We start from the raw sequence: 24,370 nt of genomic DNA on the forward strand, positions 1-24,370 counted from the left end.
CTGCACCCACATACAGGCCCGCGACGGCGCCCCAAGCTGCCTGACGGATTTTGCTGGCCTTCTTGCTCCTGCGGGATTGATATCGAGTCCATCCCTCTTCAATGGCGGCCGGCTACGAAGTAAGCGGCGGGGAGGGACCTACCACAATGGATCGAAGCCGGGGTTTCTCGGGCGGTGGTGCCAGGCCCTGAACCAACGGTCCGGGGGAGGAGCTGCCCTCGAGGTTGGCACCCCGCTACAGGATTTGCGGGGCCGTCCCCCACTCTAGCGCAACAGGGGAGCGGGGGAAGGACGGCGCATTGGAAGAACCAGGGGATTGAGATCCCCCCTGACCTAGAGCATTGAAGGATGGCCGGTGGGGAGGCGGGATCCCGGGGAGACGCTAGGTCCGTCATGGGCCGCGGCGACATCCCAGGCGGGGCGGCACGGAGGGAGGTGGCCGCCACGGCCGGAGTGGCCAGCGGCGCGGAGCGGAGCGGAGCCTAGCCTAGCCGCGGAGCCCTGATCTTCCTCGTGGTCAAGATTCCTTACTGTCAGAAATAAATTGAAGCATGAAAGTTGTCATGCTTGCCAACTAAAGTTATCATTCTCGCGTAACTAAATTTATCATCGAAAAACGTTCGGAGTTTTCATGTGTTGGTACCTGACGTTCGACACTTATCAGGGTCTTTCTTAGTGCGTGCTCTCTAGGCTTCATTTTATGGTTCAACTATATCAAGTCTTCGTTTAGACGAGTGAAATGTGCGAGTAGTTCATGAACTTAAATTGGTCACACACTTTAGGCCAATAACTCGAGAAATGCACGATCTAGTTCATAAACTCTTTGTTTGGTCAAATAAAGCCAAAACCGATTCGGAAGAGAGAAACCCGTTCTCGTGGCTATCACGTCGGCGTACCTTGGTCCGCTTACAAACTTTTATAACCTTTAAAGAGGTTTTTGGCAAGAGTGTGTATGACTCACTAGCTTTCCTTCTGTTCTCTGTTGGAAGGAGAAAAGAAAAAAAATGATTTGTACGGGTTTTGAACCGACGACCTAAGGAAGGATCAAGCAGGTCGCTGACTAGAATACAAATAAGTTTGTGAATTTAGATGCAACTGAAGTTATAAGTAGGAGAGAAAATCTGAACTTGCATGTATGAGCTCCCAGGCAATCCTTTTTTTAACCGAGTTTGCACGCAATCCTGCAGTCACATGTCACGTCATCATGCATCTTTTTTTCTCTCGTCCATCTTATGTGATCATACGCTACATGCTTCAATGGCCTAGACTGCCGCACAAGGAGATTTACACCAGATGCGGTACACAAGAATTATAGGGCAGCGCTATTTCTCGCGTTTAGCGAGTCGCGCGTTCCGACTCACTGAAAGCCAGCGAGCATATGGGCCGGCCCACGTGCCCAGGTAAGCAACTGCTGTTTCCTGTTTCGCTTTTTTCACGTTTTTATTTTTGCTTTCTTTCTTACTTTTGTTTATACTTTAAAATATTCTAAATACATATATTACAAAAACACTCTCCCAAAAACACATTTAAAAAAATGTTGAATATGGATTAAAAAATGTTGAAAAAGAATTTGAAAAATGTTGAATGAGTTTTTACAAATGTTGAATAAGTATTAAAAATGTTGAGCAAGTATTTGAAAAATGTTGAACGGGTATATGCAAAATGTTGAACAATTATTTAAAAATATTAAACGAGTATTTGGAAAATGTTGAACTACTATTTGGAAAAAATATAGAACAAATATTTGAAAGGATGTTGAGCAAAGTATTTGAAAAAATGTTGATCATGTATGAAAAATGTAGAACAACTATTTGAAAAAAATGTTGATAATGTATATAAAAAGTGTTGAAAAAGTATTTGAAAAATGTTGAATAGGTATTTCAAAAATGTTGAATAAGTATTTGAAAAAATGTTTATCATGTATATAAAAAAATATAGAATGAAAAACAAGAAGAACCAAAAAAATGAAACAAAATGGAGAATAAAAAAGAAAATAATTAAAAAATTGGAGAAGAAAAAAAACGAGAAACAAAGAAAACCCGGAGAAGACCAGATCTGGTAAACCTCTAGTAGGTCACGATCCTACTACTAACTAGTAGGTAATTGCGGGCGGGCTGGTTAGTCGCGCAAGGAATAATCCTGCAGACCAGGGTTCGATCCATGGTTGTGCTCCGTTGGCGAGAATTATATATGTACACCTTTAAAACAACAATCCATTAAAACAGCAATCCACGTGCCGGCTACACTAGTTGCTGCTATGCGATAGTTGCTACTAATAGTTTTTCCTCCATCTGGTTGCTTCATCCTTAGGTCGTCTGTTCGATGTTCGAAACCCGCTTGAATCAATTTTTTTCCCTTCAAATAAATCGAGCCAACAAAAGGAGTTGGCGTCCCATAGACACTCTTGCAAAAAAGCCCCTAGAAAATTTGATCACTTCTTCAGCGGTCCAGGGTAAGCCACGTGGACCATTTTTCTTCTCCCAAATTGATTTGGCCTTAGTTGATCAAATAGGTCGTCTGTTCGATGTTCGAAACCCGCTTGAATCAATTTTTTCCCTTCAAATAAATCGAGCCAACAAAAGGAGTTGGCGTCCCATAGACACTCTTGCAAAAAAGCCCCTAGAAAATTTGATCACTTCTTCAGCGGTCCAGGGTAAGCCACGTGGACCGTTTTTCTTCTCCCAAATTGATTTGGCCTTAGTTGATCAAATAAACAAGTTTACAGACTAAGTCGTACACTTTCGAAGTTCTTGGCCTAAAGTGTGCAATTAATTTGAGTTAATTGACTAATGACACATTTCACTCCCACTTGACGATAATATCTACTCCCTCCGTCCGTAAAAGTATGCATATCTAGTATTAAAAAATTGTCCAAGAAAGAGTGTCGATCTACACTCCCAGTACACATTGTCTCTAATCCGGTTGTCCTTACTTGACTCACGCGGGAACTTGTGGTCTAGCTATTGATCAATTGAGTCCCTTTGGTTTCGGCCTTAATTACTGCATGCAATTTAATAGCCTTCTCCTAATGGTTGCATGCACACGCATGACTCATGTGTCTCCTACTTGCCATAGAGCAAAGTCACCTGTTTTCTTGGTCTATATGTAAATCTCCAAACATACGATCTTTTGTGGATGGAGGGAGTACTATTAAGGCTCATGTATCGGGTCGTGTACAAGGGGCTTCAGGTTCGCCTTTATATTCAAATGTTTCTCTTCCACATCCATGTGTTGTGAAATGCCCTTCAATGGCTACTCATCTGGAGCGAACGATTACAAGTATTGGAATCTTATTGAGGAACAAACATTTTTAGTAGGGATGCAACACGGGAAATCTGAGCCATTATATGGAGAAAATACAGATCTCGTCTCATTTTTTACTTCGACTCTCATGGCATGAGTGATGCTAGTTGAGAGGGGCGGGGGGAGTGAGTAATTGAGGATAAAGTAAGATGAACCCTCGGGAGTTATGGCTCCAATTGCATGTCCTATGAGTGAAGAAAGATGGAGAAAGTCGATGAAAAATTCGAGGGTGTGTACAAGGAGAAAACCTATCAGTGAAGAGAAACGTAGCAAAGCAAATTTAAGAGTGTATGCGAGGACAAAATTATAACATGAACAACATTAGGAAGTTTTGATGCAAGAGGAGCAAAAAGGATCACAAGTTCTAGATGGTTCACGTGGAGTCGTTGAAAGCGTTGAATCATTTGATGATAATGCAAGTGTTATAGATAGTTCATTGTAGTGCACATGTCCGCTCCACAAGTGGTATGGGCGTTGAGAAAATCTGGGCTAGGGTGATGTTCAGATTATTTGCAATGATACCTGAAACCATATTTGTATCGGGCTGGATATCCTAATCCACCTGCTCTTACGAGTATATATCTAAAACTAATTTAGTAAGCCATGAGTGTTTGTTTAGACCATGGCGGCCCTAATTTCGTACATCAGTTTTCATTCTCCAACATTCTAGAACAATTGTTGCCCCCTTGCACAAGCTATCATTGTTATTCTTACTATTGGTTCAACACTATCTCTGCACTTTATCCTAGTTTAACTTCCATTTACTGTAGAACAATGTGTCTATGATTTCTTAATTCATTACTAATGCAATTTCCCTTCAAGATTGGATTGGCATGTGGATTGGAAACTCTTTGTGGGCAGGCCTATGGAGCAGAACAATATCATAAGTTAGTCTTCATATACCTACACGTCCATCATTACACTTCTTGTTGTGAGTGTACCCATCACCATTGTATGGGCTCTCATCCCGGAAATACTTCCCCTCATAGGCCAGGATCCACTAATACCAATAGAAGCCGAAAACTATGCATTGTGGCTTATCCCTAGTTTATTTGCTTTCAGTGTTGCTCAATGCTTTTCAAAGTTTATGTAGAGTCAAAGCTTAATATTTCCTTTGTTTCTTAGCTCCTTGATTACACTCGTTGTATTTATACCTTTTGTGTTGGTTCTTGGTTTATAAAGTTGGGATGGGTAATGCTGGAGCTGCTTTATCTGTTAGCATATGTGATTGGGTTGAAGTTATTGTTCTTGGTCTATATATTAAGTTTTCACCTTCTTATGAGATAGCGCGTGCTCCCCTGTCATGGGAAGCTTTTCGAGGGATTGGAAGCTTCATGTGTTTGGCTGTACCATCGAGTTTCATGATTTGGTAAGTAAATGATATTTGCGCTATTTCTAAATTCCTGTAGTTTTATCCTCTAACACAAATTTAATGTGCATGAGGCATTATTCTTAACTTAATGTTCCCATATTTTGGCACCATAATATTGTCCAATACAACAATACTTATATATGCTTACTCTTCATTATATTTTACTTGTTCCTATGGACGTCGATAGTCTCCAATGCACACCTTTTGAGATTATAATTATATTTATGTGATCATCCTTAGCACTATCATTATACTTATGTGAAAAATCTAATTTTGTTTGTACTAGTGCTCAAAGCTTGTAAAGATGTCATCACAGAAAATTACAAACATGCCAACCTTTTTCCTAATGGTCCACATGTAGTTTGTAAGACTTGAGTAAAAAATTCTATTGTTGTCGTCTTTCTTCTTATGTTTGTTCACAACATGAATATAGTAAAAAAAACTCCTTCTAACTACAAATATAGCTATCATCCAAAATAGATGATGGTCTTTTACACATAGTTTTAGAATTTCAAAATGTCATTCTTCCAAAATAGATGATGGTCCAAATGTAAATATGCTTTCACCTTCACCTTTGTTGCGTCGATGTCTTCAAAACTAGACGGTGATCATAATGCTTTGGATTTTATACTAAAGTTACGCCATGTTTCATTTACACCAGTGCCTATTCTGCATTGACTGTTTACAACATTTTATCAACGTTATTTTCCAATTACATTTGCTACACTTTTTTGACAAGAAGTATCTTGCGCACTGTAATATTTTAGGGACTGTACTCATTTCTTTATGGTATAATGCATTTTAGGAGGGTGTTGCATTTCTTTTATTAGTTTTGAGGGAGGGAAACTACAAAAAATCTATAAAATACTTTAAAAGTTAAATATCTAGAAAATATTGTTTCTTAGAGACGCAACAAAATTGTGATATGACATGTAGGAGTATTGAAAAAACTAGAAGAGCATGTATAAAAAAATCAGAGGAAGCATTATCTGCAATATTAACTTTGTAATCTACGTACAAAAATTTAAAACAATAATGAGGCTAGCCAACTCACCTCCAGACACTAAAAAAAATACACTTCCGTGATGATACGTGTTTGTCACAGTAGGTCGCATTTTTTGTCACGCATGTACATCCATAACGATTTTATGACAGAATCAAGATAGTCATACTTGTGCTGTCGTAGAAGTGTTCCATGACATTACCAAAATTATCATCACGGAAGTGTCCACTTTCATGACGATAAATCGCGCGTCACAGAAGTGCTTTCGTCAAGGGTGACCGACACGTGGCATCCACCGTAACGGAACGCCGTTAAACTATCAGGTCGGGTTTGGATCCGATAACCCGTTAACAGCCCCGACCAATGGGGATTTTCCACGTGTAAAATCATCATTGGCTGGAGGAAACACATGTCGGCTCATCATTGGGACAGATGTCATCCACTCACTGGACAGAAGGCGCCTATGATACGTCGACACATGGCACGGCCCAACAGTGGCCCATTCCTGTGAAAAGGCCGGCCCGTTTGACTTGGTCAAAAGTTGACGGGCCGGCCCATGGAAAGCCTGTTAGCGGCCTATTAGCATATAGCCCATTTACAGCCCGCTAACCCAAGGCACGTTACGCCCTATGCGAATTAGGCCCAGTAGCGTCATCTGGGTCATCCAATATGATTCCAGCCTGTTTTCACTTCTGGCCCATGTATAGCCCATGACGTCTTTCGACCCATATGAGGCCCTTTGTAACTCTTGGCCCATTAGCGGCCCGTGCTGAAACTGGCCCGTAATGAATAGTGTATTACTTTACACCTATTAACGGCCCGCGGTGAAACTGGCCCATAATGAACAGTGTAACACTTTATACCCATTAACAGGCCATTATTCCGTTGGGCCATTTCCACCCCAAGTTAACTTTCGGCCTTCTGAGGGCCCATTTATTCTTGGGCTCATTTGCAGCATTCGGTTACTTATGGCCCGTTACTGTCATTTTCTGCTTGTGGGCCAAATTCAGCCCGTCGTTACAGTCGGCCCGTTTGTGGACCGTTAGTCTGTTGGGCCATTTTCATAGCATCACCAAATACGGCCTATTAACGGTCCGTTATGGTCAGCCCATAAAACGTATGATTTCCATTAAAGGCCCATCTATGTCCCATTAAAGGCCCGTTCAAGACCCATAGATGAGTCGGCAGCCCATGGATCCTACGAGACGTAGAAGGCCCATGGATCCTACGAGACGTAGAAGGCCCATGTATCCGACGGCCCGTACATGGCCCATGGATCCGACGGCCCGTGAAGGGCCATGGTCGGGCGAGTTGGCCCCCGTTTGAACAATATAGCATATTCAAAGAATTATCCTACTCAATACTATCACCTCTAAAAAGCATACACTATACAACCAAGAGATCAAGGCATAGAAAGGTAGAATAATCCTACACTATACAATAAAGAAATTACAGCCGATTATACCCACTGGGCATTATGGTTCGGCACAGGTGATAATAAAGCATACACAAACAACAAATTACATACACTGGGCAAATACAGCTCATACATCATGGACGCGCATCAACTTAACTCCATTTGAACTATAATCTCTTCAGAAAATAGGATTGGCCGGATTCAGATAGCACGAATTTCAGTCTGCAAAATCTCCAATTCATTCATGGTTACCTCGGTGTCTTGTTTCATTTTTTTGACTCCTGCATCTAATACCTGCATGTCCAGTCTCAACTTGTTGATTATACGTTGACAATTATATACACGTTGTCTTGCCACCTCTAGTTGATGCTCGAGAGCATCAACATATTCCAATTCCAATCCATAATCATTCGGTTACGGCCATGCCGCACTGCTCGCAGATTTTTGTTGTTGATGTCACTTCATCCTGAAATATTTCTGTAAGTACACATGGCTAGGGAAAAAATATAGTTACAACAGTGAAGCAAACAAGACACTATTTTGTACTACATGGCAAAACAGGACTAACAATAATGTTACACGTCACTTTCACAAAAAAAATGTTACACGTCATGAAGCATAAGCAGGTGATATTTTAAAAATTATAAAAAAGATAGTCTGTGCAGCCTGCATACAGAAATCCCTCTTAGCTCATCAGAGGAGCATGATGTTGGGGCCCAATCAAAAACACAGACAAGTTACAAATTTAGATAACACGTTGCGTATAAGTAAACAAGTAGTTGGCCATTCTGTACCTCAATTAAAGTCTTAGGGAGCATAATGAACAGCAGAGGGTTTCATACAAACATACTACAACAGGCAAAACTATGCGATCATTAGCGTAGTATAAACTATATTGTGAGCCTCATGCAATAATAGTTGGTTAATAGACTTCAAAGCTTCAGGCACACTTCGGCAGAGTAATTAAATGGTAAGGCCTTTAATTATGTCAACTAATAGTGATACAAGTACCGAACATCAGGCATGATTATTTGGGCATCTCATTAACTGAGGACAAATAAAGCAATTGAAAAGAGAAAATTAACTATGCCTGAAACAAACAAGAAATTGAACTGTTGAGTTGCATACAGTGACTTACCTTAGCAGGTTGAAGAGGCTCAGCGCAGCTCCTACTTCTCTTGCATGGCTCCTTCCTAACATCTTGTACTTGGAAATCCTCAATCTTATCTTCATTGCACCCCCTCTGCAAGGTGACACAAACTAGTTACTCGTCTCCTTGGAAGATAAATATGCATACTTTCCAGTCTGTGAACACAAAAGGATGAGATTATAACAAAACAACACCACATAATGAAACATGCCGCATCTCTTGCACTTGCACACAATGAAATGATCATTTACTATGTCTGCACTATGTAATAACTAGGCATACCTTTGAACTGGATCTCCAGGTACTCTTGGAGAGCCTACTGTAGTGTACAGCCAAACCTTTATGCCACCTATGAGTTAGACAAGGCCCCACTACAACAGCCCTTAGTGTTTAAATCGTTGACAAACTCTGTTAGAGTGTTAGGTCAAGAACAACAAGTAGTCAAAGCAAACAATCTTAGTATGGCTGGCTGATGCAAACAAGCAATTAAACACATGTGTGAGCAAATCTTACATATCAAGAAAAGAAGCAAAGAAGGAGGCTTAAAGACCATCACTTAACTGACCAGATTTAAGGGGCATTTAAACATCATGTGCAATGTATGAACTAACATAAACATTGCATATTCCAGATTCTATAATGGAATGCACATGTATTAGGTTATGCCATGTATGATGATGCCTAAATGTACAGATAGCAGGCAGGAGTGATTCATCATTGCACGCACAATTGAATTGCAGGTTAAGGGCCAGTTCGATTCCGCCTTTTCAGGGCATATTGTCAAAATAAGCCATAAAAGATGTAAAGAAGTCATTTTTGAGTTATGGGCTTGGGCTTAACTAATTTCGCTTTGGAGGGGGGTGTTTCGGGTAGAACCTCACTAAAAATTAAAGGGAAGGGGAATAGTGAAATGACTCTGTTGTCTGCCTATATTACACTCAAAATGCAACTGCTGACGTCCGTGTCACACCTGATCCTCAAGTAAAAACAAACACGCAAGCATTCATTGCCCTGCCCGCTTGCATCTCCTCTCCCCTTTCCCTCTACCTCGATCCCCTGCCTACAACACTAGGGTTCCTCCAGTGAGCCGTCGTCACTGGTCCCATCTGGCCTGGTCCTCGATGATGCTATGTCCAGCTAGGCTACATGGCCGGCGGGTAGGGGAAAATCTCCCTGGCTGCTCCTCCCTCTGGCGCCACCCCTCATTCTCATGGTCTCCAGCAGCTGCTCCACTGTGGTTCGTCCAACGCACTACTCCGGCGGGCGCTGCACAACTATGGCAGAAGGCACCTTATTCCCCCTCCCCTCCTCCCAGGCCATGGCCTTGAGGTGCTGTTGAAGGATGAGCTCATCCAACTAGGTGAGGATCTCCTCTGATTTTTTTGCCAAATTTTCATTCCGATCCACTATATGATGAATTGCTATGAGCTGCTTCTGCTGGTGCTATATGATGCATTGCTATGAGCTGCTCCTGCTGCTGCTATATGATGAATTGCTATGAGCTGCTGCTGCTGTATGATGCGTTGCTACAAGCTGCTCCTGCTGCTATATGATGAATTGCTATGAGCTGCTCCTGCTGCTGCTATATGATGAATTGCTATGAGTTGTTCCTGTTGCTGCTATATGATGAATTGCTATGAGCTGCTACTAGTATATGATGAATTGCAGACTGCTGCTGTTGTATGATGAGTTGCTATGAGCTGCTGCTGCTGCTATATGATGCTTTCAGGTGGTGCTGCTATATGATAATAACCAGCCACTTGGACCATCGAATTTCAATAAATAATTGTTCTTCATTTAAATGTGGGTCATGCGTTCTTCGTTTAAATTAGGCAATGGGATCTCTATGGAAAACATTAACCAAAGTAGATTGTGCCAAGTAGATGGTATCTTTGTATTTGTATTTTGAGCAAATAGTGATGGCCTGTTTTCCTATCATATTAATTACTGCACTGGGTTCAATTTGTGATGTTTGCAAGTCAAATTAATTTCCATATGGTCAGCAAAATGAAAAATACATAATGCAATCTAGACTTTCCACTGATCATACCAAAGATAAGCTAAAAACGCAATGAAAAGAACTGGTTGGCTTATTACATGGAGCTTATATTCACAGGTGCTCTTATATTCACAGGTGCTTATTTTCTGAGGATAACTCGTAATAACCATCCCTAAGAAACTTGGCTAATAGAACTGGCATACAAATAACATGTCATGATGATTGCAATGGAGGAGTGACGTACCATAGCACATTGTATAGGCTCACCCCTGCCTCTCCTTTTTTTTGCGATGTTCCGTGAAATTGCCACATACACATCTTGTACTTTTTCATTGTGTAACCCTATCTGCAAGTTGACATGGCTAATTTCAGACATCTCTACATGATACTACATTGCATATCCCTTGCGCATATTTAAACCACCAATTAATGATTGTGTGCGTACCATAAACTAGCCATGACTCTGTATGCTGACTAGCAGGCACTCTAAGGGAGCCTAATGTAGTGCACTGGAATTCCTACATGCCACCTATGATTTTGTGTAATGTACTGCCCCTGTTCCTAAATATATGTCTTTGTAGAGATTCCAGTATGGACCACATACAGATGTATATAGATGCATTTTTGAGTGTAGATTCACTCATTTTGCTCCGTATGTAGCCTATAGTGGAATCTCTAGAAAGACTTATATTTAGGAACAGAGGTATGAGGTAGTATCATGTATGACATCTACATATCTAATTTAGCAGCCAGTAGTAGAAATCATTGTCTGCACAAAGGGATTACTGGTCGAAAATCCTAGCAAAGCACTCTGGCAGGCACAGAACAATACAAGAGAGAGAGACGCGCTTACAAGATCATAGCAATGCCTCAGTCCAGGATCTTGGTTGGCCAAGCTGTTAGATCCAGAAGAAACATCGTCCTTGTAGTTTTTGCCAGCTGCATAACAGGTAACAGCGACCGATTAGTATATTTAAAGTACATCGGGCAGGTGATGCTGGATGGGTTTAAAGGTGACAAGTACCTAGGCCGTGGCGGGTGTTTGGCATCTCTCCAGACGGTGGGAATCAGGTTAGAAACGTCAAGGGTGATGACGTTGCGCTGGCTGTCGGGGTCCGGTAAGGAGATCTAGAACCGTCGAGTAGGGTGTTTGTGGAGCGGCTCCAGTAGGGTGGACTACGGTGTGGGCGAAGCGGATCTGTGGCCATGGACGAGGGCGTAGGTGAAGCTGCTCCGGTGGTTGGGTTAAGGATGGTGTCGACGACGCGGATCTGCGACCATGGACGGGGCGTCAGAAGCTGCTCCGGTGGTTGGGTTAAGGATGGTGTCGACGATGCGGATCTGCGGCCGTGGATGGGGCGTCAGAAGCTGCTCCGGTGGTTGGGTTGAGGGTGGTGTTGACGATGCGGATCTGCGGCCATGGACGGGGCGTCAGAAGCTGCTCCGGTAGGTTGGATGAGGGTGTGAGGAAGCGGATCTGAGGCCGTGGACTTGTGAGTTGGCAAAGCGGCCCCGGTAGGGTTGAGAATGGTATAGGCGAAGCTACTCCGGTAGGGTTGACGATGGTGTCGGCGAAGCGGCTCCGGTAGGGTTGAGGAAGGTGTCGGTGAAGCGGCTCCGGTAGGGTTGAGGAAGGTGTTGGCGAAGAGGATCATAGGTCGTCGGTGGGGCGGCTCCGAGGGGTGTGGACGAAGCGTCTCCGGTGGGGAGTACGAATGAGCCGCTGTAGATGCGCGGCAGTTGACGAGAGTACCGACGAAGCAGATCCGGCGCCGTGGACAAGGTCGGCACTGAATGGAATGTGGTACAGTGGTGGATGAGCAGTCTACTTGTTTCTAGGGGAGGTGGGAGGGGTAGATGCGGCCGCAGAAGCAGATCTGGCGAGGTGGACGCCGCTGGCAGTGAATGGGCTATGGTACGCCGGTGGATGAGCAGTTTAGGGTTTTGAGAGGGGAGGGGAGAAAGGGCGATGAAGTACGGACGGCGTGATGTAAGATGCTCTGGTGCTGTGGAGTTAGTCGTTTTTGCGGCAGGGGGAGAGAAAATGGGGGTGCCGTGTAGTGGGGGGAACCGGAAGTTACCAAAGCAGCCCCGACCTATCATGTAGATGAGGGCGGTATTGTAACTGTTGGTCTCCGTGCACCAAGGACAAAAGGGGGATTTCGCATCCCAAAGACTAAGGTGGCAGAAATTTTAGAAGGAGGCGGGAGATTTTGCCGCCCGCGGGATCGTTCGTATCCAGTTTCAACTAATTTTGGACCGTGCTAGCGGGAAGGTCATGCTAGACTGTGTACACGGGGCACGCGTCAGCAGTTAATAACTGGTGTGAAGTCCACCCCAGAAAAAAATACAATAACTCGGGATGATGTGCCGATAACTTGGACGTTCACACGAGCGCGGCCAATCGTACGGGTGTAGTGGCGCGTTCAAAAAAAGGATCAAACGCTCAGCCTATGTATTTCTCGTGTAAACAGATAATTTAGTACCATTGGCTATTTACTTTAAACATAATGCATTGACGTGTTAGTGTAGAGGCGCACAAAAAGAAATGGATATTGTAGTCATCTACTTAAAAGTGTTACCTCATATGATTACATAGCCTCCATTTCATAAATTGCATACCCGTTGAATTCATATATGAATATTACATATATTACTTCAAAATAGAAACTTAAATCATCCAAGACTAATGAATTTGAATGCAAGAGTAACAATGGTGCATGTACATGATAGCTACATTGGTTGTTTGAAGAAACATCACTATAACTTTGGCATGCACAACTGAAAAATGTTTATTTAAATAGAAAAAATGTGATATGTGAGTGTCCAATCTTTATAGCGTTGAATCGATATTGTACCTTTGGCCACGATACGAAGTAGATATTGACTTATGTTCAAGCAATGCACGTCCACGATCGCTAGATAGTGATACGTGAATGAATTGTGCAATCTCTCTCACACGCATACATATCTCATTTCCCTGTGGGCATCAGAATCACACACGCGCACTTCATCTATTTCTCTCCCTCCATCAGGGTTAAATTCGTCTTTCTACCTCGTCCTACAAGTCTCTCACACAGAAACACACAGGCTCTCTATGTATAACACGCCCACCCCTTTAATTCCGCCCACCCACAGCCACTAATGTCTCAAAGTATAATAATGCCTCTCACACATATGCTATCTACCTATCCCTTAATATAGCTAGATATGTGTCACACAAACTCCTTCTCCCTACTAGCAAGATGCCCATGCATTGCACGGAACATCAAGATGCATTTGTATGAGAAGTTTATCTTGTGGGAGAAAAGGATGAACGAGGGAATGCCTTATTTGCAAATGCGGAGAGGGGTGTGGGTATTTTTTTTTTGCAAAATTGCCATATTTTCCTTCCTGTCCGTTGGATATAAATCGGATGGCCTATATTGCAGGATGGCAGGAACACCATCATCACCAACTCAGTTTTTTTATAAGATTAGAGATATGTGAGTGTCACTACCCCCCCCCCCACACACACACACCCACACTTCCCAACACCGAAGGAGTAGGGTGACACCTCGATCTTGATACTGACCTATCGACTGGCTTCTCTCTCAAACATACACACACACACTACCCGGCACCGAAGGAGTAGGGTGACACCTCGATCTTGATACTAATCTAACGACTGGATTCTCTCTCAAACATACACACACACACTACCCGACACCGAAGGAGTAGGGTGGCACATCGATCTTGATAATAATCTATATACTCCTCTTTCAAACACACACACTCGCTAGTTGTGCCTTTGTGCCTACCGCGCACACTCTCGATACGTCTTTCTCTCTCTCCCCCCTAACAATGACAGCAGAAGGGTCACAACTCGATCTGATCATAATCTGTCAATTGGTTTCTCTCTCAAACATTGTGTCTCGGTGCCTCGCTCGGTAGCCCCCTCGATATGTAGACTTCTCGTGCGCGCACAACTGTAGTGACGATGACGTTGAACCCAGTGTGCCTTGTTTTTACCGGCCTCATGTGATAGTTTTCACCTTGTTTTCTGTTAATTAACAAGGCAACCTTTTCTTTGTTACAACTAGTGAATCTGAAATCATTCGGGGCAGACATAAACTATATCACTTCAACCCAATTATAGCAGCAACTATTTTAAAAGAAATTAGCTAGTTGCCCGTGCGTTGCACGGAACATCAAGATGCATGTGTATGAGTAGTTTATCTTGTGAGAGAAAAGGCTGAACGAGGGAAGGCCTTATTTGCGAACGTGGAGAGACGTGTGGGTATATTTTTGCAAAATTGCCATAGTTTCTTTTCTATCCGTTAGATATAAATCCGACGGCCTATATTGCAGGATGGCACGCACACCATCATTACCAACTCTGTTTTCTACTCCCTCCGTCCGAAAATACTTGTCATCAAAATGGATAAAAAGAGATGTATCTAAAACTAAAATATGTCTAGATACATTTCCTTTTATCCATTTTGATGACAAGTATTTACGGACGGAGGGAGTATTTGTCTTTTTAGAGATTTCAACAAGTGACTATGACCGGACCTTACCAACATACTCAAAAAAGTAGTCCATAATTTTGATGTTACCCTCTTTTCTTGGCAGTGCAGCGCCATCTGGATACCTCATAAATAAATCAAGCACAAATCTGACCCCTTCCTGAAAAGACATACGTAGCAAAATGAGTGAATCTACACTCTAAAATATGTCTACATACACATTTGTATGTGGTAGTCCATTTGAAATCTGAAAAAGACAAATATTTAGGAATGAATGGAGTATATATAAGAGTAGACATGGAGATATATCTCTAGCATGGTCTACAACAAAAATGTGTTGGGCTGGTTAGCGCCGGATGCTCGCAACGCGATGACATGAGTTCGAATTCTGTCTTTTAACTTTAGATTTTTATATTATATATTACTCTACTTATTTAGAATATACTTCTTTCGCTATTGTACTGACAGTGGAACCCACAGAGTACTTGGAATATTAAGGATGGACTTGTTTCTTTTTAACTTTCTGTACGAAGTTGTAGCCACCCTGCAAGTCACGTGTACACTGTACATGCAATTAACTTTTTATAGAGGGACAATCATACATGCAATTAACTCAAATGGATTGGATGTCACTCTATTATTTCTAGCATAAAGAGCATCTCCAACGGCAGCCGGCAAATTTCCTCCCGCTTCCTTCCGCGGAGGACGACATCAAACGCCAGCGGCATACATTTTTACAGCTCTAACCAATCAGATTAAATTCGTGCAAACACGAACTGATTTCATATAAGCATGAAGGATTTCGTATAAAAAGCCGGATCTTCATATAAATATGATGGATTTCGTTACATTTACATGAACTAAGAGGTGCCAATCCGGCTCTCTTGTATAATTAATACTCCCTCTGTCCGGAAATACTTGTCCTAGAAATGGATATATCTAGACTTATTTTAGTTCTAAATGGCCGCCCACGGATCCCTTTGTCTTCCTCATGTTCGTCAGACACTTGCGGGGTCGACGAAGGTCCTCGGAAGAGACGAAGCAGCAAAGAAACCACCTGAATCCGCGGTCGTCGCCTCGGCGGTGGCCTTCATGGGTCCCAAGTGGCGGCGGCCTCCCTTGTTCTACTTCTCCTCGATGATGGCGGTGGACACGGAGAAGCTGACCACCGACTCGTCGCTCTCCACGCACCCGGCTTCTGTCTCTGCCTGCATGGCACTGCCGCAGGCACAGGAGGCGCGCCCACAGACACGGGAGGGTCGGCCACCGCAGACACTGGTGGCGCATACGACACGGCAGCGAAGGCGCCCATACCGGCGTGCTCGCCGCCGTGCCGGCGTGGAGCAACTCGCCACTCCTCATCGAGCTGAACTGGAGCGGCGAGTTGCTGAACCACGCACCTGCTTGGGGCAGCAACTGGCTCTGTCGGGTGAAGCGAGGTTGGTGAAGCACCGAGCGGCCTCGCATGTACCCGGAGGGCTCGGCGGGCCACCCAGCCGGGTAATATGCCGGAGAACGGCTCATCGGAAGCCATCAGAAGAGTGGAGAAAATGGTGAAGGAGGAGATGGGGGAGCGGCGGAGGGGTGCGATTCTTTCCCGTTGTCTGTCTGGCCTCGTGTAAATAGAGGGCGGACGGTAGGAGCTTGGCCGGCGTCTGGCCTTGTTTAAACTGAGGGCGGACGGGAGGAGCTCGGCTGGTATTACGTTTAATTCCGACCCGCTCATGAACGGAGGTGTGGCCGGAGTAGGATTCTCGGTTTGCATGCGGGTTTAACGGAGGGGTTTAATGGAGGCTGAGGGAGTCCTGGATTAGGGGGTGTCCGGATGGCCGGACTATGACCGTTGGTCGGACTCCCGGACTATGAAGATACAAGATTTAAGACTCCGTCCCGTGTCCAGATAGGGACTTTCCTTGGCGTGGAAGGCAAGCTTGGCGATACGATATGAAGATCTCCTCCCATTGTAACCAACTCTGTGTAACCCTAGCCCTCTCCGGTGTCTATATAAACCGGAGGGTTTTAGTCCGTAGGACGAACAACAATCATACCATAGGCTAGCTTCCAGGGTTTAGCCTCTCTGATCTCGTGGTAGATCAACTCTTGTAATACCCATACCATCAATATTAATCAAGCAGGAGTAGGGTTTTACCTCCATCGAGAGGGCCCGAACCTGGGTAAAAACATTGTGTCCCTTGTCTCCCGTTACCATCTGCCTAGACGCACAGTTCGGGACCCCCTACCCGAGATCCGCCGGTTTTGACACCGACAGAGGCACCGGGCGTGCAGCGGGCGATGCAGTACTATTCGATTTGACAGCAGTAATGAGCCATCAAATCACAAAGGCCCTCGCCCCTCGTGAAACCGACTGAGCTAGACCGCCCCGCCCTCTAGCCTTTTAAAAAATGTATATACTCCACTTTTGTACAGTAGTAGTATCAATGGATTGCGCCATGGAGCAAAACTTGAAATAAAAAAAAGTGGTACATATAGAGAGCGCTCGTGAACTATGTGTCATACATGGCAATAAATAAAGTACTACCTGATACTAATATATGATACATGGCATAGGAGTACTAAGTATTATTAATACAGTTTTGCTAGAACTCATCTAGATGAGATGTAATTTGGTCTCATTCATCTTTTATAGCCATTGGATGAGATGCTATAAGATGCGTGTGTGCTGACGTGGGTTGTATTTGTTCTTGTGCAACGATCTGACCACTGCATGTCATGTTTGATAGTCTCAAGTCATTAAAAGCATACAAGCCCCACATATCTTCTTGGTTGATTCCTCTATTTATGTCAAAAAATAAGAAACAACGTGAGAGTTAATGCACCACGCCTATGTGTTTACTATTTGGTTTTCGTAAGATGACTTAATACTCACCTAGACGGAGGGAGTATTTGATTTGACAGCGGGCGGCGCAGTTCCCTATACGGCTTTAATGCAGACAAGGGAGGGAGTAGCGGTTCCCAATATGTTGAACAGCCAATGCATCCTCCTTCAATTAATGCATGAGGGAAGTAATGGGAGGAGGTTCGGGAAAAGAGGTTGCATGATGTGAATGCAATGCAGTTTGCCCTCATTGCCCTCATATAAAGGCGCCCCTCCATTCCAATGCATCTACCACATCGTACGCACCTAAGCATTTGCCTAAGCACCTACACTAAGCACAAAAGAGCTCACTCCAGACCCATGGCGGCGATGCGCGTGAGCGGCCAGCGGCTGTGCCAGATGGTCCACGACGCCGGCCTGCGGCATGGCGCCGAGGATCGTCTCTAGACGGTATTGGAGACTGGCTGGTGGATGGCCGTCGTTGACGCCAACTACAACTCTCAGTTGGACCAGATGATCGTTGCCACCAGCAACAAGTTCACCGTCCTCAAGAAGCTCGCGGACGACATCGCCGTACTCCTCCAGCCCGCGCGCCCGGGCTCCTCGTTGCCTGCCACCCTAATCGGCCTCCATGGCCGGAACCTCTTTCAAGCACTGGTGGCCCTGCGACTGCCCGTCGACCCCACGAAGAATGTCCACCTGGAGGTCGCGCTCGCCGCGAGGCACCTCGCCCTGCAAGAATTCATCGACCTACACATCCACGTGTACGAGAAAATCGTGTACATAGGTATCTACAAGGCCAGTGAGGACGCTACGATGTTGGCCTTCCTCAACCGGCTGGAAGCCTTGGATGCCTTTGCTGAGAAGCACCTCGACCTCGCCACAAAAGCCGCCGCTCCTTAGCCGCCGGTCAGTGGCCCGGCGCACTAAGTTGAGGAGGAGGAGGTCGTACGTTCGTGGATCCATCTTTCTTCTTGCCTTATGTAACCACCACTGCGATCGCATCATCGTGGCCTTAATTCTTATTGTGTTGTTGCATTCTCATTCTAGTCAATACCGACTGATAACCCACAAGTGTAGGGGATCGCAACAGCTTTCGAGGGTAAAGTATTCAACCCAAATTTATTGATTCGACACAAGGGGAGCCAAAGAATATTCTTGAGTATTAGCAGTTGAGTTGTCAATTCAACCACACCTGGATAACTTAGTATCTGCAGCAAAGTATTTAGTAGCAAAGTAGTATGATAATAAAGGTAATGGTGGCAAAAGTAAAGATAATAGTTTTTGGGTTTTTGTAGTAATTGTAACAGTAGCAATGGAAAAGTAAATAAGCGAACAACAATATGTGAAAAGCTCGTAGGCAATGGATCAGTGATGGATAATTATGCTGGATGTGATTCCTCATGTAATAGTTATAACATAGGGTGACACAGAACTAGCTCCAGTTCATCAATGTAATGTAGGCATGTATTCTGTAAATAGTCATACGTGCTTATGGAAAAGAACTTGCATGACATCTTTTGTCCTACCCTCCCGTGGCAGCGGGGTCCTAGCGGAAACTAAGGGATATTATGGCCTCCTTTTAATAGAGAACCGGAACAAAGCATTAGCACATAGTGAATACATGAACTCCTCAAACTATGGTCATCACCGAGAAGTATCCCGATTATTGTCACTTCGGGGTTGTCGGATCATAACACATAATAGGTGACTATAGACTTGCAGGATAGGATCAAGAACACACATATATTCATGAAAATATAATAGGTTCAGATCTGAAATCATGGCACTCGGGCCCTAGTGACAAGCATTAAGCATAGCAAAGTCATAGCAACATCAATCTCACAACATAGTGGATACTAGGGATCAAACCCTAACAAAACTAACTTGATTACATGGTAAATCTCATCCAACCCATCACCGTCCAGCAAGCCTACGATGGAATTACTCACGCACGGCGGTGAGCATCATGAAATTGGTGATGGAGGATGGTTGATGATGATGACAGCGACGAATCCCCCTCTCCGGAGCCTCGAACGGACTCCAGATCAGCCCTCCCGAAAGAGATTAGGGCTTGGCGGCAGCTCCATGTCATAAAACGCGATGAAACTTTCTCTCTGATTTTTTTCTCCCCGAACGTGAATATATGGAGTTGGAGTTGAGGTCGGTGGAGGTCCAGGGGGCCCACGAGATAGGGGGCGCGCCCTGTAGGGGGGGCACCCCCCTGTCTCGTGGACAGGGTGTGGGCCCCCTGGTGTATTTCTTTTGCCTAGAAATTCTTATTAATTCCAAAAAGTGCCTCCGTGGATTTTCAGGACATTCCGAGAACTTTGCTTTTCTACACATAAAACAATATCATGGCAGTTCTGCTGAAAACAGCGTCAGTCTGGGTTAGTTTCATTCAAATCATGCAAGTTAGAGTCCAAAACAAGGGCAAAAGTGTTTGGAAAATTAGATGCGTTGGAGAAGTATCAACTCCCCCAACCTTAAGCCTTTGCTTGTCCTCAAGCAATTCAGTTGATAAACTGAAAGTGATAAAGAAAAACTTTTACAAACTCTGTTTGCTCTTGTTTTTGTAAACATGAAAAGCCAGCATTCAAGTTTCAGCAAATATTATGAACTAACCATACTCACAATAACACTTGGGTCTCACAATTACTCATATCAATAGCATAATCAACTAGCGAGCCATAATAATAAAACTCGGATGACAGCACTTTCTCAAAATAATCATAACATGATATAACAAAACGGTATCTCGCTAGCCCTTTCTGAGACCGCAAAACATAAATGCAGAGCACCTTTAAAGATCAAGGACTGACTAAACATTGTAATTCATGGTAAAAGAGATCCAGTCAAGTCATACCCAATGTAAACCAATAGTAATGAATGCAAATGACAGTGTGCTCTCCAGCGGGTGATTTTTGATAAGAAGGGTGATGACTCAACATAAAAGTAAATAGATAGGCCCTTCGCAGAGGGAAGCAGGGATTTATAGAGGTGCCAGAGCTCGATTTTAAAATAGAGATTGAATAACATTTTGAGCGGCATACTTTCGCTGTCAACGCAACAACTATGAGATGGTTGTATCTTCCATACTACATGCATTATAGGTAGTTCCCAAACAGAATGGTAAAGATTTATACTCCCCCAACCACCAACAAGCATCAATCCATGGCTTGCTCGAAACAACGAGTGCCTCCAACTAACAACAGCCCTGGGGGAGTTTTGTTTAATTATTTTGATTTGCTTTGATCTTTTTGGATCATGGGACTGGGCATCCCGGTTACCGGCCCTTTCTCGTGAATGAGGAGCGGAGTCCACTCCTCTTGAGAATAACCCACCTAGCATGGAAGATATAGGTAGCCCTAGTTGTTACATGAGCTACTCGAGCATACAAAACAGAATTTCATTTGAAGGTTTGGAGTTTGGCACATACAAATTTACTTGGAACGGCAGGTAAATACCGCATATAGGAAGGTATAGTGGACTCATATGGAACAATTTTGGGGTTTAAGGAGTTTGGATGCACAAGCAGTATTCCCGCTTAGTACAGGTGAAGGCTAGCAAAAGACTGGGAAGTGACCAACTGAGAGAGCGACAACAGTCATAAACATGCATTAAAATTAATTCACACCGAGTACAAGCATGAGTAGGATATAATCGACCATGAAATAAATATCATGAAGGCTATGTTGATTTGATTCAACTACATGCATGAACATGTGCCAAGTCGAGTCACTCAACTCATTCAAAGGAGGATACCATCCCGTCATATCACATCATAATCATTCTAATAGCATGTTGGCACGCAAGGTAAACCATTATAACTCATAGCTAATCAAGCATGGCACAAGCAACTATGATATCTAAATGTCATTGCAAATATGTTTACCTCATAATAAGCTGACTCAGAAACGATGAACTCATCATATTTACAAAAACAAGAGAGGTCGAGTTCATACCAGCTTTTCTCATCTCAATAAGTCCATCATATATCGTCATTATTGCCTTTCACTCGCACGACCGAACGATGTGTATAATAATAAGAGTGCACGTGCATTGGACTAAGCTGGAATCTACAAGCATTCAACTCAAAAGAGAAGACAGGTAATATGGGCTCTAAGTTAAATAAACAATCATGCATATGAGAGCCACTAAACATTTTCAATATGGTCTTCTCGACCCCCAAAGGAAAGAAAAGAAAAGAAAACTATTCACACGGGAAAGCTCCCAACAAGTAAGAAGAATAACTAGAAATATTTTTGGGTTTTCATTTTAATTTCTACTACAAGCATGGAAATTAAACTAACTAATTTTTTTGGTTTTTCTTAAGGTTTATCAAACACACATGAAGAAAACTAGAAAGAGAAATTTAAACTAGCATGGATAATACAATGAAAGAGTATGAGCACCGACGACTAGTGTGTGAACATGAATGTAAAGTCGGTGAGAAATACATACTCCCCCAAGCTTAGGCTTTTGGCCTAAGTTGGTCTAGTACCAAGGACCGCCTGGCTGATATCCATAAGTGAAACCGGGGTCGTACTGAGATGCAGCGGCAACCGCCTCCTGAGCTGCACCGTGTTGGCGAGCTGCCTCCGCTCTCCTTTCATGTTCAGCTGCTTCCTCCCTGGTGACAACATATCTTCCTTTTGCCTGATAATCAAAAAGGTAGGGAGCAGGAAGAGTAACAGGGACGATGTTGCGTCTGTCATAGGTTAGTCGATATTGGAGGAATTATTCATTCCTCCCAAGAAATTGATGACTGACCATAGCTTCATAATCCAAATAAACAGGAGGTATTATCATATCTCCCTCTCGTGGGGCTATGCCAAGATAATTAGCCACACGGGTTGCATAAATTCCTCCAAATAAATTTCCCTTTCTACTATTATTCTGCAACCTACGTGCAACTATTGCCCCCAAGTTATAACCTTTATAACCTAACACAGCACTCTTGAGGACACACAGATCAGGAACACACATGTGACATGCTTTGTCTTTACTGTTAATGCATCTACCAATAAAGATAGCAAAATAATGTATAGCAGGAAAATGAATGCTCCCTATGGTAGCTTGTGCTATGTCCCTAGATTCTCCCACAGTAATACTAGCAAGAAAATCTCTAAATTCAGATTTGTGAGGATCATTAATACTACCCCATTGCGGGAGTTTGCAAGTAGTTGTGAAATCCTCTAAATCCATGGTATAAGATGTATCATAAATATCAAATATGACACTAGGAGAATTACGCGCACAGTTATATTTGAACCTCCGCACAAAAGAATCAGTCAATTGATAGTAATGCGGACACTTATCTTGTAAGAAGTCCTCCAGCTCGGCATTACGCACATACGTGTCAAATTCCTCCTTGAAGCCCGCTTCAACCATAAAATCATCGGATGGCCACTCACAAGCTCGTACATCCGCGTCCCTCGGCAATTCAACATCTTGCTCATGTATAGCAATCCTAGGCCCTTTCTTTACCGAGGAACCATCTTGGTACATTCTCCTAGACATAATTATTTTTCTGAAAAATTTCTGAAATTTTAGTAACTTCAAAATAAAAGTGAATAAAACTAAACAAGATTGGTAGCAACTACTCCTACAAGTGCCTAGAGCCTATATCATGCATTGGAATTGCTTGGGACCTCATAAATTTAACATGCAAGCTCAAGAACAAGATCACCTATGCAGCAAAAATTTGCAATGAATAAAGCACTAGAACAAAAACTAATTGGGCCAATGGAGGAGTCACATACCAAGCAACAATCTCCCAAAGCAGTTTTGTGAATGGAGCTTTGAGCAAGGAGATCGAAAATTGTAGCAAAGAGAGCTAGAACTCATGCTTGAGCTGGATGGGGATTTTTTTGGGTAGAAGATGAAGTGTGTGGGTGCTGGCATAAGTGGAGGGGGGCCTGTCGGTGTCAAAATTGGCGGATCTCGGGTAGGGGGTCCCGAACTGGGCGTCTAGGCGGATGGTAACAGGAGACAAGGGACACGATGTTTTTACCCAGGTTCGGGCCCTCTCGATGGAGGTAAAACCCTACTCCTGCTTGATTAATATTGATGATATGGGTAGTACAAGAGTAGATCTACCACGAGATCGGAGTGGCTAAACCCTAGAAGCTAACCTATGGTATGATTGTTGTTCGTCCTATGGACTAAAACTCTCTGGTTTATATAGACACAGGAGAGGGCTAGGGTTACACAGAGTCGGTTACAATGGGAGGAGATCTTCATATCGTATCGCCAAGCTTGCCTTCCACGCCAAGGAAAGTCCCATCCGGACACGGGACGGAGTCTTCAATCTTGTATCTTCATAGTCCGGGAGTCCGGCCATCCGGACACCCACTAATCCGGGACTCCCTCAGTAGCCCCTGAACCAGGCTTCAATGACGACGAGACTGACGCGCAAGTTGTCTTCGGCATTGCAAGGCGGGTTCCTCCTCCGAATATTCCATAGAAGATGTTGAACACCAGGGTAGTGTCCGGCTCTGCAAAATAAGTTCCACATTCCACCGCAGAGAGAATAATATTTGCATCAATCGGATCTGTTGACGTATTCCATAGCATGACGTCACGACCAGGCCTTCATTCGAATCGTTTTACTGTCCCACCTCAGCGCGTTTAGCGAGGCGATTTCCCTGGCAAGTCTTGTCAAAGCAGAGATCGTGTCCCCTTATTCCGGGATTCTCATCAATACAGGTGTGGGTAACCCAACCGTGACTTAGGTATGACTCCCTAATTGAAAGCGAGTCTCTAACGGTTACGGGGAG

The 24,370-nt window shown here is 43.7% G+C and overlaps 1 pseudogene; it reads left to right on the forward strand.

Annotated features, from left to right (window-relative positions):
- The first annotated feature begins 4,107 nt into the window (after positions 1 to 4,107).
- On the forward strand, positions 4,108 to 4,676 carry LOC119338855 (annotated as a pseudogene).
- The last annotated feature ends 19,694 nt before the right edge of the window (positions 4,677 to 24,370 follow it).

This window comes from Triticum dicoccoides, chromosome 7B, assembly GCF_002162155.2.
Source record: "Triticum dicoccoides isolate Atlit2015 ecotype Zavitan chromosome 7B, WEW_v2.0, whole genome shotgun sequence".
NCBI classification, from domain to species: domain Eukaryota; kingdom Viridiplantae; phylum Streptophyta; class Magnoliopsida; order Poales; family Poaceae; genus Triticum; species Triticum dicoccoides.